The sequence below is a fragment of the Bos indicus x Bos taurus genome, chromosome 22 (assembly GCF_003369695.1).
Source record: "Bos indicus x Bos taurus breed Angus x Brahman F1 hybrid chromosome 22, Bos_hybrid_MaternalHap_v2.0, whole genome shotgun sequence".
In the NCBI taxonomy this organism is placed as follows: Eukaryota; Metazoa; Chordata; class Mammalia; order Artiodactyla; family Bovidae; genus Bos; species Bos indicus x Bos taurus.
In genome coordinates, this window is record NC_040097.1 from 15,215,604 (window position 1) to 15,233,873 (window position 18,270).

The window sequence follows — 18,270 nt, forward strand, 5'->3', positions numbered from 1 at the left end:
TCATCTGAGTTAAATTCACCCATTCCAGTCCACTTTAGTTCACTGATTGCTAAAATGTCGACGTTCACTCTTGCCATCTCCTGTTAGACCACTTCCAGTTTGCCTTGATTCATGGACCTAACATTACAGGTTCCTATGCAGTATTGCTCTTTATAGCATCAGACCTTGCTTTCATCACCAGTCACATTCACAACTGGGTCTTGTTTTTGCTTTGGCTTCATCTCTTCATTCTTTCTGGAATTATTTCTCCATTAATCTCCAGTAGCATATTGGGAACCTACCTACCTGGGGAGTTCATCTTTCAGTGTCCTATCTTTTTGCCTTTTCATACTGTTCATGGGGTTCTCAAGGCAAGAATACTGAAGTGGTTTGCCATTCCCTTCTCCAGTGAACCACATTTTGTCAGAACTCTCCACCATGACCTGTCCATCTTGGGTGAAAGAGGAGAGTGAAAAAGTTGGCTTAAAGCTCAACATTCAGAAAACGAAGATCATGGCATCTGGTCCCATCACTTCATGGGAAATAGATGGGGAAACAGTGGCTGACTTTATTTTTCTGGGCTCCAAAATCACTGCAGATGGTGACTGAAGCCATGAAATTAAAAGACACTCCTTGGAAGAAAAGTTATGACCAACCTAGACAGCCTATTAAAAAGCAGAGACATTACTTTGCCAACAAAGGTCCGTCTAGTCAAGGCTATGGTTTTTTCAGTAGTCACGTATGGATGTGAGAGTTGGACTATAAAAAAGCTGAGCGCCAAAGAATTGATGCTTTTGAACTGTGGTGTTGGAGAAGACTCTTGAGAGTCCCTTGGACTGCAAGGAGATCCAACCAGTCCATCCTAAAGGAAATCAGTCCTGAATGTTTATTGGAAGGACTGATGTTGAAGCTGAAACTCTAATACTTTGGCCACCTGATGCAAAGGACTGACTCATTTGAAAAGACCCTGATGCTAGGAAAGATTGAAGGCAGGAGGAGAAGGGGACGACAGAGGATGAGATGGTTGGATGGCATCACTGACTCAATGGATGTGAATTTGAGTAGGCTCCAGGAGTTAGTGAGGGACAGGGAGGCCTGGCGTGCAGCAGTCCATGGGGTCGCAAAGAGTCAGACATGACTGAGCAACTGAACTGAACGTTTTTTAATTGATGACTGTTTAGCAGTTAATTGTGATTTTGGTATGGTCATGAGAGGAGTGAGCTCAAAGGTCTTCTGTTTGTTTGGAGAGTGTATAATTTCCCTGGTTCTGTCTTACCGCAGTAAAGATTTGAAATGGTGGACCATTGTTACAGCTCGTTTACAGCTCTGAGTTTTATTCAGCAAACAAAGCATAGTACACCCTCGAGGTGTGATGGTGGGCTGACCCCAAAGGAGAGACCTCAATCTGTCTTGGCTTCCTCTTTTTATGTTTTGTCTCCTCCCCGACTGAGCCTGCCCTGTGCAAATTGGGCTGGCCACAGGAAGGGGGCGTGTTTGTTTCACCTGAGGGTCTCACTTTGGTGCCTGGATTTTCTTTTGTTCCATTTTCACAGCCTTTTCCCTTTCTTTGCCTTTTAGCCACTGCCATTTTGGACTCTTTTTTTCCTATTCCACCTAACATGTTGATACTTGGCCATCTTGCCTCCCATCCCACAAAGGAAGTTATAGTTTCTTGAAATACATTTTTTATCCCATTTTGTCTGTCTTCTTCTCCTTGGATCCCTATTATACATAGATCGACTCATTTTGTATTGTCCCGTAGGTCTTGTATATTGCTTTCATTTTTCTTTTTAATTTGTCTTTATGTCTGGTATTCTCATTGAGTGATTTCCATTATTCTATTTGCCAGACCACTTACTTTTTCTTCTGCATTATTTCATTTGATATTTATTGACTGCAACTTGGCTTCATCTCAGCAAATGCATTTTCTAATTGGCTCCTCTTTACAGTTTCTAGTTCCTTGTGACAGTGGTCTGGATTTCTATCAATAGCCTTTCTAATTCCTTCAGTATTTTTATTATGTCCTTTTTTGAACTAGGGATCTACAGTGCTGGAGAGATCTGTTTCATTCTTCACTCTTACAGGAAGTTTCTCTTGTTCTTTTAATTGGGAGTGTTGCCTCTGCTTCTGCATTTCTCTAACACTATGAATTGAAAGACAGTTATCTACTGTGGTCTCGAAATGCTGTTTTTATATAAAAGTGTCCCTTTGTAGCCTTTTGTTGTTGTTGTTCAGTCGCTCAATCATGTCTGACCCTTTGCGACCCCATGGACTACAGCACACCAGGCTTCTCTGTCCTTCACCATCTCCCAGAGTTTGCTCAAACTCATGTCCATTGAGTTGGTGTTGCCATCCAACCATCTTGTCCTTTGTCATCCCCTTCTCCTGCCTTCAATCTTTCCCAGCATCATGGGCTTTTCTTATGAGTTGGCTCTGTGCATCAGGTGGCCAAAGTATTGGAGCTTCAGCTTCAGCATCAGTCCTTCCAATGAATATTCAGGATTGATTATCTTTAGGATTGACTGGATTTTGCTTTAGTATTGTTGTGATCCTCACAGTCAAAGACTTTTGTGTAGTCAGTGAAGCAGAAGTAGATGTTTTTTTCTGAAATTCTATAGCTCTTTGGATGATCCAACAGATGTTGGCAATTTGATCTCTGCCTTTTCTAAATCCAGTTTGAACATCTGGAAGTTCTTGGTTCACATACTGTTGAAGCCTAGTTTGGAGAATTTTGAACATTACTTTGTTAGTGTGTGAAACTGTGTGGTAGTTTGAGCATTCTTTGGCATTGCCTTTCTTTGGGATTGGAATGAAAACTGACCTTTTCCAGTCCTGTGGCCACTGCTGAGTTTTCCAAATTTGCTGGCATAATGAGTGCAGCACTTTCACAGCATCATCTTTTAGGATTTGAAATAGCTCAGTTGGAATTCCATCACCTCCACTAGCTTTATTCGTAGTGATGCTTCCTAAGGCCCACTTGGCTTCACATTCCAGGATGTCTGGCTCTAGGTGAGTGATGACACCATCGTGGTTATCTGGGTCATGAAGATCTTTTTTGTACAGTTCTTCTGTGTATTCTTGCCACGTCTTCTTAATATCTTCTGCTTCTGTTAGGTCCATACCATTTCTGTCCTTTATTGAGCCCGTCTTTGCATGAAATGTTCCCTTGGTATCTCTAATTTTCTTGAAGAGATCTCTAGTCTTTCCCATTCTATTGTTTTCCTCTGTTTGTTTTCATTGATCACTGAGGAAGGCTTTCTTATCTCTCCTTGGTATTCTTTGGAACTTTGCATTCAGATGTGTATATATGTGTAGCCTGCATGAGTCTAGGATTTTTAACGTAAGAGCCTTTTTGAGTATGGGTTCCTACCACATTTTCCCTTGGTGAGCTCTGGCCATCATTGCCTGATGGGGTCATGACTGGTAGTGTGACCAGAGCTGGTCAGGATGTTGAGCATGGTCTCGTCTTTGCTCTGCAATTTTCACAGCCCTGTCCAGGGCAGGATCTGCTCCCCAGTTGTTGGAGGAGAGGCCCCAGCTCTCTCTCTGATCTGCAGTGTTGTGAGTAGGTGGGATGGAGTGCTTCAGCTGGGAGAGGAGCCAGTGAGTATTCCTTCACAAGAGCTACACCAGGAGGTACAGGAAGCACGCTTATAATGTCACGCATCACCCACTGTGCCCACTCCCAGAGGGCACTGTCGTTGGGCCCTGCCCTTGGCCGTGCCTCAGCCGTGGATATGCAGGTAGTCAGCCCAGATGTCCCTCAGGCACTGAGCTCACCCAGCCTCCAGTGCAGATCCATGGAGGTCAGGTACCGGACTAAGCTGCAGTCGCGTGCCTGGACCCACCGTGGAAGCTATGGGGTGAGCCCAGACCCTGGCCTCGCCTCTACATGCTTGCACCTACAAAGCCTGCAGCTGCTGATGCAGACACACCCCGCCGTGGGAATACCTGCAGTCGGCTCAGATGTCACCCAGGCATTGAGCTCAAAGGTGCCAGCAGCATCAATCCTCCAAAGCTGCCAAGATACAGCTAAAGTTTCGGCCCCACCTACATGTGTGGTCAGCCCACTGGCTTGCACACCCGCAGACCTCATAGAGGTGGAGCCACCCCCACTGTGAGCGCTGGGGAAAGAAGTTGCCGTGGTGAGCCCCACCCCTCTCTAAAGGGGCACTAACGAGGGGGCTTCTTGTCGACCTGGGCTGGGCTTCCATCCTGCCTGTACCCCCAGGGCAGCCAGAGGTGTATACAAATTCTAGCCCCTTGGGGTTGTCTCCCACAGCCAGCCCTGGTCCTCTCTCCTGAGCTTTTTGTAGAAATCTGGGTTTCAGCGCCCAGCCACCATGCATTCCAGCAGGTGCACGTCTCAGGCTGTGGACCGCAGCCAACAGAAATGGCCAGGGTCCACGTGGTTCCTCTCTGTTGGCCCGCCACAGGCTGGTTGCCACACTCTGCTCTGAGCCTGTGAAGTTCCTTGCTGTCCTGGCTGATCTCCCAGCTGTTGAAGGAGGTTCCCAGAGTGAGGGAGCCTCTCCTCTTTCCTAGCACCCTCCCAGGGGTGCAGGCCCCATGCTGAATCCATTTTGTTTTCCCCTTCCTTTGTACCTGGTCACTTGGTGATCTTTCTTGCAGGTTTATTGTTATTATGTTATAAATTAATATTATTATAATTGCATTATATACTATTATAATATAATTATAATATAATTAATATAATATATAATAATATAATGTTATAATATTATTATTCCTTTAATTTTGGCTGTGCTGAATCTTCAGTGAGACCTGGGCTTTTCTCTAGTTGCGGCGAGTAGGGGTTGCTCTCTAGTCGCCGTATGCCAGCTTCTCATTGCAGTGGTTTCTCTGGTTGCGGAGCACAGGCTCTAGGGTGCAGGGGCTTCTGTAGTTGCAGCACGTGGGCTCGGTTGTCGCAGGTCCCGAGCTCTAGAGCACAGGCTCAGTAGCTGTGGCGCACCGGCTTAGTTGTTCCGCGGCATGTGGCATCTTCCTGGGCCAGTGCTGGAACCGGTGTCTCCTGCATTGGTAGGTTTACCACTGAGCCACCAGGGAAGCCCCTTCTTGCCATTTTGATCCTAGGAGATCTTCTGCCGGCATTGAGTAGGTGTTCTGTGAGCACTTTTCCACATGTAGATTTTTTTATGTATTTACGGGAGGAGGGAACTCCACGTCCTTCTGTTCTACCTTCTGATCTCTCCCAAAAGATATTGAGTATAGTTCCCTGTACTCTATAGAAAGACCTTGTTGTGTATCTATGTTAACTCCCAATTTATCCCTCTCCACTCCCTTTTCCCTTGGGTAATTGTAAGTTTGCTTCCTATGTCTGAGATTCTATTTATCTAAATAAGTGCATTTATATTGTATTTTAGATTTTACATATAAGTGATATGATACTTGTCTTTCTCTGAGTTCATTTAGTGTGATAATCACTATCTGGTCCATTCATGTTGCTGAAAGTGGCATTATTTCATTCTCTCTTATGGCTGAGTAATATCCCATTGTAAATCTGTGCCGCATCTTCTGTGTCCATTCATCTGTCAGTGGGCATATAGGTTGCTTCCACGTCTTGGCTGTTGTGAATAGTGATGTGATGGACATGGTGATGCAAGTATCTTTTCGAATGAGGGTTTTGTCTGGATACATGCCCAGGAGTGAGTATTTCTAAATCATATGATAACTCTACTTTTAGTTTTAACACATTACTGACTGGGTGATTTTTGCAAGAACTAATGCCTATGACCAGCAATTTGTTATGTGTGAATATTGAAACACCTGCCTTTGAGTAAATATCAACAATTTCTTGCATTTAATGTATTTGTTTGAAACTTTGTAGATGTCTCACTAAAGCTTGGCTCAGATGGTAAAGAATCTGCCTGCAATGTGGGAGACCTGGGTTCAGTTCTTGGGTCGGGAAGATCCCCTGGAGAAGGAATTGGCAACCCACTCCAGTATTCTTGCCTGGAGAATTTCATAGACAGAGGAGCCTTGCGGACCGTGGGTCACAAAGAATTGGACACAACTGACTAGATGACATGACATAGTGTGATAGGCAGTGCAGCAGACACCTCTGTGCAGGGAAAGAGAACACCTATTACAAATATATAGTGTTTCACTGTGCTGCAAGAGCAGACTCTGTACTTTTTGGCAATCTTTTATTTTTAGTCCTGGGGGTATTATTGCGTCCAGAATATGTTCTTTTGTTTTACATGATAGTCAATAGGGTACATGTTTCCTGGGGGCTCTTTTAGAAACGCCACAAGAAGGACCAGGTGTGGGACTACCACTGCATTCACCAGAATGGTCAGAGACCCATTATCTAGGGACTGCTGAGAAAAATTGCTTGTAAGGCATTTTATTTGGAGCATTAAGGTTATAATAAATTTTAAATGCATTGAACAAACTACAGTTATGCAAATAGAAACCCACTGTCTTATACCATCTTCAAGTTTTCCAGAGGATATTAAAGTTTGCCAGATACTGATGGATTGATCAACTCCTTTATATATTTATTATACTCTAATGTACCAGTGCGGTGAGTTATGTGATGGCCAGTCCTCCTGTCTTCCTGTCCTATAGATGCTATGGTGGTGTCATGAAGAGCTGACACTGTGCATACTGGCCTCTTGTCTTTCCATGTAAGAACTGCTTCCCCCCTTCCATAAGAATGTCATTTCTCCCCTCTATATATTTTTACATTTCTCCTTAAATTGGTTTCGTAGACCATGATTCTCTCTTATAGTCCAGCAAATTCCGGTTTTATTTTTCAACAATATTTCAGATGTGGACACACACCATGATAATAATTGTCTTGGTAACATGGCTCCATGACCCAAAATATGGTTACTACCAATAATATTGTTTCCTAGTTTCTTTCCTTCACCTCAAGGTGTAAATCTCAAGATTGTGTATGTGTCTACTTTCACTAACCATCCTGACCAAAATTCCATACTTTGTGGGTTTTCCTGGATTATAGGTCTTGAATGGAGTCATCCATGACACTCCACTTTTATCATTAATCAAGCGATAGCTCTTGTGTGAGTATATGCAGTAATTGAAATTTTGGTAGAAAATAATCCAGAAGAGGCTTAACTTTTGAAATTCTCTCTGTAGGAAGTAGAGTTGTCATTAAACTGAAGAAATGTCATTATTTATTTGAACCTTCTTCTTGTCATAAACTTTGGAAAGATAGATGTTTCAAGTAAGGTATCAGTCAACCAATATTCTTTCCACTGTGACTTTTATTTGTCCCATCAAAATTATTATCCAGGAAACTTTTTCACATCACTATTGGCTACATCAGTCCATTTTAAAGCCTTACTGCATTTTTTATATGGTTTTTCATTCTGTTGGTGATACAAGTTTGACAAGCAACCAGCTCAAAAAAAGTCACTACCCGAAATTAAACCTGTCATTTCACGAAATTCAGCAGTTATACCTGACGCACCTGTAAAGTCTTCTAATTTTCATGAAATGTTGTCTTCAGTCCACTCTTCCGCAGAAGCAAAAGCACATTCTCCATCACCATGAGTTTCATTTTTGCTGTCTGTATCAGAATCAGTAAGGTTTTCTTGTCTTTCTGTTGGTCTAATTTTCACATCGCCTGAATCATAATTATATTCTGAAGAACTATCATCTTCTGAGATACTAGTATATATGTTGCTTGGAGAATCAGAGAAAATATTTGCATAAAATTCACTGAAAAAAATCTCCACTCATTTTTGAAATTTTTTTTGGTGATGCATTATTTTTGAAAATTTTACGGCAATAAACTTGTGTTTATAATATTCATGGTTGGAACAAAAACCTAATGGAGCAAAATGTGAATGATAATAGCAATCATAAGTCATATAATGAACCTGTGATCGATTTGAAGCTCTACCAGCTTCACACGGTAATGTTACTTGTATCACTCCCTAAAAAGGATTGATATGTCTCTAGTCAGCAATGTTCAGGTAGCAAAAGGCATATTAATATGTCTGTGATCAATAATGTGTTAGGGAACCTCCATACTGTTCCACAGTGGCTGCACCAACCACATTCCTGCCGACAGTGTAGAAAGGTTCCGTTTTCTCCACATCCTCGCCAGCATCTGTTATTTATAGGCTTTTCAAACGATGGCCATTCTGACCAGTGTGCAGTGATACCTCACTGGAGTTCTGATTTGCATATCCCTCATAATTAGTGGTGTTGAGCGTATTTTCATGTTCTTATTGGCCACCCGTATGTCATCTTTGGAGAAATGTCTGCTTAGGCTTCTGTCCATTTTTAATTGCATTGTTTTTTCATTACTGAGCTGCAAGAGCTATTGGAGTATTTTGGAAATTAAGCCCTTGTCAGTTGCATCATTTGCAGAGAGTTTCTCCCAGTCCATCCATACATTGTCTTGTCTTTTATGATTTTCATTTGTTGTGCAAAAGCTGCTAAGTTTGATTCATCCCATTTATTTATTTTTGTTTTTATTTCTGTTACGTTGGGAGACTGACCTAAGAGAACACTGCTGCAATTTATGAGTGTTTTGCCTATCTTCTCCTGTAGGCGTTTTTGGGTGTCATGTGTTACGTTTAAGTCTTTGAGCCATTTTGAGTTTATTTTTGTGGATAGTGGGAGGATGTGTTTAACTTCATCGATGTACACGTGGCTGTCCAATTGTTAGCACAACGCTTGCTGAAGAGAGACTGTCTTTTTTCCATAGTGTATGTGGGGAGAGACAGAGAAGGGACAGGAGTAGAGGATGGGACAGGAGGTTGCTGACACTGACTTTAATGCTTTTTGTTAACTATTTTGAAAAGTGAGTCAAGGAAAAGTTGTTGATTATCTACCTTTCTCTTTTAGATGAAATGAGCTTTATCAAGTTGTGACCACCATAGACGGGATGTTTGGGTATATGTCTGGCTACAGACTGTTAGCAGAAGGACTTTGATAGCAAGTGCCTTGTACTTTAGACAGGGTCTTATCCTTGGGAATCGAACCTGTCTAGCTAGCTGCCTTTCCTCTTTCCTTATCTCCTTCCTTCAACTTCTCCACTATGAATTCTAAATCAGATCAGATCAGATCAGTCGCTCAGTTGTGTCCAACTCTTTGCGACCCCATGAATCGCAGCACGCCAGGCCTCACTGTCCATCACCAACTCCCGGAGTTCACTGAGACTCACGTCCATCGAGTCAGTGATGCCATCCAGTCATCTCATCCTCTGTCGTCCCCTTCTCCTCCTGCCCCCAATCCCTCCCAGCATCAGGGTCTTTTCCAATGAGTCAACTCTTCGCATGAGGTGGCCAAAGTACTGGAGTTTCAGCTTTAGCATCATTCCTTCCAAAGAAATCCCAGGGCTGATCTCCTTCAGAATGGACTGCTTGGATCTCCTTGCAGTCCAAGGACTCTCAAGAGTCTTCTCCAACACCACAGTTCAAAAGCATCAATTCTTCGGCACTCAGCCTTCTTCACAGTCCAACTCTCACATCCATACATGACCACAGGAAAAACCATAGCCTTGACTAGACGAACCTTTGTTGGCAAAGTAATGTCTCTGCTTTTGAATATGCTATCTAGGTTGGTCATAACTTTCCTTCCAAGGAGTAAGTGTCTTTTAATTTCATGGCTGCAGTCACCATTTGCAGTGATTTTGGAGCCCCCAAAAATAAAGTCTGACACTGTTTCTGCTGTTTCCCCATCTATTTCCCATGAAGTGATGGGACCGGATGCCATGATCTTCGTTTTCTGAATGTTGAGCTTTAAGCCAACTTTTGCACTCTCCACTTTCACTTTCATCAAGAGGCTTTTGAGTTCCTCTTCCCTTTCTGCCATAAGGGTGGTGTCATCTGCATATCTGAGGTTATTGATATTTCTCCCGGCAATCTTGATTCCAGCTTGTGTTTCTTCCAGCCCAGCGTTTCTCATGATGTACTCTGCATAGAAGTTAAATAAACAGGGTGACAATATACAGCCTTGATGAACTCCTTTTCCTATTTGGAACCAGTCTGTTGTTCCATGTCCAGTTCTAACTGTTGCTTCCTGACCTGCATACAAATTTCTCAAGAGGCAGATCAGGTGGTCTGGTATTCCCATCTCTTTCAGAATTTCCCTCAGTTTATTGTGATCCACACAGTCAAAGGCTTTGGCATAGTCAATACAGCAGAGATAGATGTTTTTCTGGAACTCTCTTGCTTTTTCCATGATCCAGCGAATGTTGGCAATTTGATCTCTGGTTCCTCTGCCTTTTCTAAAACCAGCTTGAACATCAGGAAGTTCACGGTTCACATATTGCTGAAGCCTGGCTTGGAGAATTTTGAGCATTACTTTACTAGCATGTGAGATGAGTGCAACTGTGCGGTAGTTTGAGCATTGTTTGGCATTGCCTTTCTTTGGGATTGGAATGAAAACTGACCTTTTCTAGTCCTGTGGCCACTGCTGAGTTTTCCAAATTTGCTGGCATATTGAGTGCAGCACTTTCACAGCATCATCTTTCAGGATTTGGAATAGCTCAACTGGAATTCATCACCTCCACTAGCTTTGTTCATAGAAAGCCCCAAATCTTCACCACAATCTGCAAGCTCTTCTTGACCTCCAGCTGAACTTCCCAGCCTCGCTGGCCACCGTTACCTCCATTTTTGGTCATCTAGTCCCACTGACCATCTTCCAGCTTCTCAGACATGCCATACCACACAGGGCCTTTGCATTTGCTATTTCTTATGGCTGGAATACTCCCCCGACTCCACTCTTTCCAACTCTGCCTGTGCCCAGGTACCTCTGACTTATTCACTGAGCTTTGGTTTAATCCCCAACTGAGTTTTCATTTCTTTGAGGGAAACCTTCCCTGGTCGCCCGACTGGGATGAGCTCCCTCGTACAAACTCTCAGAGCACGGTGACCCCTTCATGTCGGTTACCGACGGCTCTGTCATGCTTGTGGGTGCGGTGGTTTGAGTGTCTGTTTCCCCATCTGGTTAATCCCATAGGAACACAGACAGAGTGTGCGCCAGTTTACACCTGATTCCTCAGTGTCTAGCACACAGCTTGGTTATCATAATATTTTGTGAGTAAAGACATGGATGAAGAACTGTCATTTATAGCCAGAAAAACATCCACTTAAGACTGATGGTTAAATAAAAACATTTTCCATAAAATAAAAGCTAAGATAGTTCCCACTAAGATAACCCACTAAAAGAACACCGAAAGGCTGGACTTCCAGCTCTAGGCAAGGTCAGCACAGATCACACAGATGTCTGAGAAACAAGATCTCGGCAAATATATCGGAAAATCTAAACACTGTATGAAGTAATACTTGCCGTGTCTATTATAGGGCATTAAACAACAACATACTGGTCAAATAAGAGCATATACGTTAGGAGAAAAACTAAAATTGAAATGATCTAAGAACCTCGCATTGTTTGAGATGAGGATCAAGGTACTGATTAATATTAGACTGTCTTCAATGTAAACTTAAGCTCCAATGCTTAAGCATATTGGGTATCCACGTTGTCAAAAAATAGGAAATGTGGTTTTCAAAACAAAAAGTCAGAAAATGGAATGAGGAAAAAGAAACACTACTCACCCCAAAGGAAAAGGAAGATAAACGAAAGAAAGAGAGTGAGTGAAAGTCTCTCAGTCGTGTCTGACTCTTTGAGACCCCATGGAATAGTCCATGGAATTCTCCAGACCAGAATACTGGAGTGGGTAGCCGTCCGCTTCTCCAGGGGATCTTCCCAACCCAGGGATGGAACCAGGTGGATTCTTTACCAGCTGAGCCACCAGGGAAGCCCAAAGAAAGGAAAAGTAGGACAAATAGAAAACTCAAAATATATCAATGATCACAGTCACTACAATGAACTGGCTTTTCAAAGACAAAGAGTAAAGGTGGCCAGAGCAAAGAAAATCCAACTCCAGATGTTTAAAAGAAACACTCAAAATCTAAAGATTCAGAGCAGTTGAATAAAAGGATTGAAAGAGACAAGTACCAACCAAAAGAAGACAACCATGGCCATATTGATACCAAACCCAATAGACTTTGAGGTGCAAAACATTCTTTGATATTAATAATTGTACATATAAATTATACATTTACAATTATGAATAATAATAGTAATGAAAGTTCCTGTTTGCAAGCAAGATAGCAAGTGAACAAATGAGTAAGATGCCATTAATTCATTTGTATCTTCAAGTCGTTGAAAAATCACGTCCATGGCAAGGGGGCAGGCAGCTCCGTTGAAACCAAGGGGGAGCTCCCTCCCAGCTTCCTCCGTTGTCTGGGCTGTACTGCCTGCCAGGAGCCTGCCATCCCGCTTTACGCAGCCTCGAATAGGAGGACCTCCCCGTGCTCACCACAGCTTCGCTTCCCTCAACTGCTGGCCGAGTGGACCGGTTTCCACTACTGTTTGGCACAATTCCTCAGTCACCCCCACTGAAAGCCACAACCGCTCAGCCACACGTCCTTGGTCCCCTGTTCTTCCAGCCCCGGGTCAGAGATATAAGGGAACCCAGATGCTCTGTGTCGAGTAAACATCCTCCAATTATCCCTCCTCTCCAAGCTTCACCATGTATGCATGTGTATATGCTTAGTCCCTTCAGTACTGTCCGACTCTATGTGACCCCATGGACTGCAGCCCACCAGGCTCCTCTGTCCATGGGATTCTCCAGGCAAGAACACTGGAGCGGCTGGCCATGCCCAGGGCATCTTCCTGACCCAGGGATCGAACCCGTATCTCTTACATCTCCTGCACTGGCAGGCGAGTTCCTTACCACTAGCGCTCTGATTCTCCCGCCTCTCCAAGCTTCACCCTGTGAGTCTGACTTAAATTCTTTCTCTATCTGTTCCCTCAGCACTTTTGCAAAATTATCAGCACAGAGCACTGTCCCAAGTACAAAGAAAAAACTCCTTAAGAGCCCTTAGCCTGACATTCCGGAACTATCCTAGCACATCCTGCTTCTCTGACTCCCGGGCAGGCAGGAGTGTGGTAACAACTGCCGAGCTCCTGAGCGACCCTCCACCCTTGGGACCCAAAACGTTTCTAACTTCAAGCCTGAAGGTAGCTGACAGAGATCATTTTTTATATGTTAAAATGACTTCTTTGAAAAAAATTCATTATCAATATCATAAACATTAATCAAATTTAAAACTGACTCTGCTGCTGTGAACACTTTTGTGCACTGCTATTCAGACATTCCCCACCCACACACATACGAAGTTTTCCCCATTCATTTCCATTATGAAATAGAGCATTTAGTCTAAGGGCAAAAATGAGATGAAGACCCCTGGATATCAGCAAGTCAGGCGTGTGACACACCCGTTAAAATCACGTGTTCTCAGGACTAAGTTTTTCACTGAAAAGTTGAAAAATCAACAACACATTAAATAGTAAGAGAAATGGTTTCCCCCCAAAAGAAAAGAAAATATAGCTCTTTGAATCAGTTATCTGTGACTGCATGACAGACTGCCTCACCACCCCTAGACGTCACAAAATACAGTCCTGAAACGGCATTGCCCTGCAGGAGCCATGTCTGCGCTCTCTGGACACCTCATCAGAATTCTCTCTCCCTCTTTTTTTTTCCCCCTTTAAATTGTGGTAAGAACACTTAACATGAGATCTACCTCTTAACAAATTTTAACTGTACAATACAGTATTGTTAACGGCAGGCGCAGGGGTGTACAGCAGGTCGCTAGAATTTATTCTTCTTGCATGCCTGAAACCCTATACCCTTGAACAGCAGCCCCCATCTCCCCTCCCCTCCTTCCCCTGGCAACCGCCCTTCCAGTCTCTCTCTCTGTAGGCGCTGGACTATTGTGGATGCTTCATGTAAGTGGAATCACGCGGTACCTGTCCTGTGACTGGCTTCCTTCACTTAGCATAACGTCTGTCCTCCAGTTTCATCTGTGTTGTCACGTATGGCAGGATTTCTGGGTTTTTTGAAGCTGAATAATATTTCCTTGTGTATGTACATTATCCATTCATCTGTTGATGGACGTTTAGGCTCTTTTCAGATCTTGGCTGTTTTGAATAAGCCTGCAGTGAATATGGGAGTGCAGATAGCTTTTTGAGATCCTGATTGAGGTTCTTTTGAATAAAGACCCAGAATGGGGGTTGCAGGGTCCCATACTAATTCTAGGAATTTAGACCCCGGGAGTCGGGCTCAGCTCCCCACCCCCACCCCCAAGTGTGCTGACTGAACAATGGCAGATCCCCACTCAGGGTCCTGGTATTCAACCTGACAGGGAGATTTCTAGAAACACAGGAGACCTGGGAGTGAACATCTGGAGCAGAGGTTTCAGCCTCACCCAAGGTGCCCAGAAAGAACAGACTCCCAGGACTCTGTCTGACCACAATGAGTCTGATGTCCAAAAGAGGGCTCCAGCATCTGTCTCTTAGAATATCCAGCTGATTCTGGAGCACTGACAAATGTGGAGCATGCAGCAGAAGGCAGGTCTGCGTCTCTCTGATCTGAGGTCCCCGGAGCCAGCCCAAGGCTCGAGGCCTCGTTGGCTTCCAGAGACATGACACCATCTTCCACGGAGCGGTGGTGTCCTCCCGCTGGAGCAGGTTCTGGGACTGCCGCCAAAAGACCCGTAACTGACACGGCCCAGAGCTGATGGGGCTGCACACCTGTGCAGTGCCGGCCTCCATTTTGCACTTTGCAGTCTTGGCTGTTGTTGTTGCATCTGCCTCTCTGTGGAGCGTTTTCCCACGTTTGGGCATCTACATACGAGAAACAGGTCCTTGCAACAAGACAGCTGAACTGTGAGTTTCACATTCTCCATTCTGGGGGAGTTGCACTGTGGATAATGTTTTTCTGGTTTAAATCAGCCCCTGTCCACCGCCGGTGTTGGTGCTGGTTCCGGTGGCGGCGGCCTCCGGTTCCTCCTGCTGGCCCATCTTGAGTGTCCAGTGGGTCAAGGTGTGGCTCCAGGCCAGTGCTCCCAGCAGAAGTGTTCTCAGTGTGGGAAAGTCCTGTAGCATCACCGTGACTTTGGATGTGAGACTGATAAGCATGTGAAGCGCAGTTAGTGCAACTGAGGAACTGGATATTTTATTGTTATTGTTTTTAAATGAATGGCATCTTCTTTCTTTATTTGGCTGTGTCAGGTCTTGGTTGCAGCATGTGGGATCTCACTTTTGTATTTTACTTAAATTGAAATAGCTGTATGTGGCTAGTGGCTCCCACACTGGACAATGCAGTTCTAGATACTTCACCTAATTAATTATTGCATGGAAGGAACACCCAGCTTCCTGTTCCAGACGAGGAAATGGATACTCAAAGAGAGGCAGAAGGTCGTGCCTGATGTCCCCAAGAGAGACGGGGCGAGGATTCAAACCCAAATTCAAGCCATGATAACTGCTTACCTCCCCCGCAAACACACACACAAACACACACAATGTGTGTGAAACACTGATGGGAATAAAATAAAGCTGAACAGCCCATCTCCGAGGCATCAGCTCTGTTTTAGTTACAAAGCCAAAACAAAAAGGAAAGCCGCAGAGCAGGACACACACTATCAATTCCGCCTAACCATGCAGCCGCCGGCCAAGGGGCTTGGCTTCTCCCCCAGCCGCCCTGGCTCGACGCGGGGCCTGCGGTCGGGTGTGTTTTATTGCACGCCGAAAACTCCAAGGCAGCTCGGCCTCCAAGAACAAAAGCGACTGCGGGGTGAGGAGGGAATGGGGCCAAGAGGCAGGCCCTCCCATCTCCGAGGACGGACCCCGCGTCTGACAAGCCACATCGAGGCTTATAAAACGGCCGCCCGGGTGCGGAAGGGGCTCGGCCGCTGGGAAAAGGTCCCCGCTGCCTCTCGGCTCCCCGCGCCCCGGGAAAACTCCATCGCTAACAGTTACGGTCAGCCATTTAAATCACATTACACTGTAAGTGGATATACAAATTGTCAGCCCTAATGAAATTTAGAAGGAAGCAGTGGGAGAGGTGAAAACACTTAGAACTGGTTTCTTGGTTTGCGAGACCCGAATTCAAGTGGTTTACACTGCTCGTTGAGAACGTGCTCAGAGTGTGGTTTTCCTGCCGGCGCGTGGAGGCTCCAGGCAATCGCGGTGCAGCCTCCGGAAGGTTCGGCCTGGATGACCTCGGGGTCACGTGGAGCAGCTGGAGGCACAGGAGGGTGTCCTCTTTCTCGCACCTTGCGGAAGGCCCGGTGCCCAGCTGCGTGCGGAGGAGCGAGTGTGTTGGAGTAACTCAGGAGCCATCTGCCACTAAGTAATTGCCCCAGGCTTCTCTCTCCAGGGCGAGAAGGATCCCGGCAGACAGGAGGGCTTGCGGGTTAGGATAGTAAGATAGGAGCTTCTGTTTAATGAGTGGTCACCGCTGGCCTACCACTAGGCGAACCCTTTCCCCGGTGATCCTCCCCGGCCCGCTGCCGTGCACAGGGTTGCCCCTTTCACAGACCAGGTAATGGGAGCTCAGAAAGGTCGAGGCTCTTTCCCAAGATTGTGCAGGCGGTTCTGATTTCGAGGCTCAGAGTTCTCCTGCACCGCCACCTTATGCCCACCAGGGCTCGCAGCAGGGACCTGTGGGTGTGAGACTGTGTGCCCCGGAGGAGGACACGTGCCTCTGACGTGCTTTCCCTGCGTCGCCCCAGTTTTCATTTGCATTCTCTTTCCACATAATGGGGTTTGAGGCCTGGTCTCCGGCTCCACGTGCCTTCAAATTCCTGGGAGGAAATTACCAGCAGGAAATCAAACTCAGTCATGTGACCCTGACCAAACTCTTGTGCACATGTCAGGAAGTAAGGCCCAGAGAAGGGGAGAGATTCGTCCAAAGTCACACAGCAAAGTGGTGGCCAGAGTGGGGTCACCATCTACACGGTGAAAGTCCCATTGGCTTGTGGTAAAGCCAGCGTTGGGGTCTCCCTGGCCTGGTTCATGTGTGGAGGGGACCCTTGCCTGACCCACTCCGGGGCCTCCTTGCACAAGCGTGTGAACTCGGATGAAGGACTCTGAGGTGGTCTCAGCTTGAAAACCAGGAAGAGGGCCTGGGTCAGGAATGAAATGTTGGGTTCCTAGTGTTTCTAGCCTGCCATTTGTCTCTTCCCAGTAACCCTGAGGCGCTATTATCTTGGGGATGGAAGTAAGGGCTCTGTAATCAGAGAGACCCAGCTTTGCTTCTGACCAGATCTATAGTTTTGGGCAAGACACTTAATTTCCTGGGGCTTCTCTTTCTTCTGTAAAATGGAAAGAGTGACCCTTCTTTTTTTGTCAGATGCCATGAAATCAAACAGTCATGTAAAGAAAATAAACTTAAAGAAATAGCTTAAAAAAATAAGCCACCCAGGACGTGTGTTCAGGAAAAGGGAGGAATTGCTAACAAAGCAGTGGTGTGAGCTGCACAGGTCTTTCTGTTCCCACTTTATAAACAGAAACCTGAGGCCCAAAGGAAGCGCAGTTGGCCCAAAGGCTTCCCATGAGGGCACAGTTGGCTACCTGCTGCCAGCCAGGTGGGGTACAGTGCAAGGTGTACCTGGGGTTCAGGAGCCCAGGCTGCCCTCCTGTGCCCCAGGATCTTGCTCCGTAAAGAGGAGGTAGGTCCCCACCCTGCTCGTGGTACAGGTCTCTCCTAAGACATGGGAAAACATTCCTTGGAGTTTCCCAGGGATGGGGGAGGACTTGGCACGCCTGAGCTGAGGCTGAGCCCATCCTGACTCCCCACCCTCTGCTTCCCCAGCCTGAGCCTGATCAAGAATCTTCAGGAGCCCCCTCCCAGGGCCTCCAAGGAAGCACCCTGCAATTTGCTGAATCAGGGAGGCTCATGAGTCATCACAAGCAGGGTGATAGGAATGTGGCTGGTTTCTTGCCATGCTGGAGGGGGTGATTGCTGCCCCCATGACTGCCGTTCATGCCACTGCCTGAGGTCCGATTTGGTGCCACGCCGCTTACTTCCATGATTAGCCATCCTCACTACACACTGTTGCATCATAGCCTCATGACCCACGTGAGAATACTGAATGAAGCTCTGAGAAGTTAAGTAACTGGCCAAAGGACACACAGCTCAGAAGAGCAGAGCTTGGAACCAGCTTTTCTTGACTCCAAAGTCTTTGTCCTATGCACTGCACCGTGCTGAGGTTGGTTGCTGTGAGAGAAAGGAATCCTGTCTCAGGTGCTGTCGCAGGAGAGTGGGCCTCTTGGACTCTTGGCCTGTGAGGGAGACTGTCTGAAGGTCTTCAGCAGCTCCTCACAGTTGGTGCGGATCTTCGCACTGTGGCTTCACCACTCTTCTCATTGAGAGGTGGTGTGTGCTTCTCCATCTCTTTGAATCCGGGCTGTGTGTGGGCTTGCTTTGGCCAG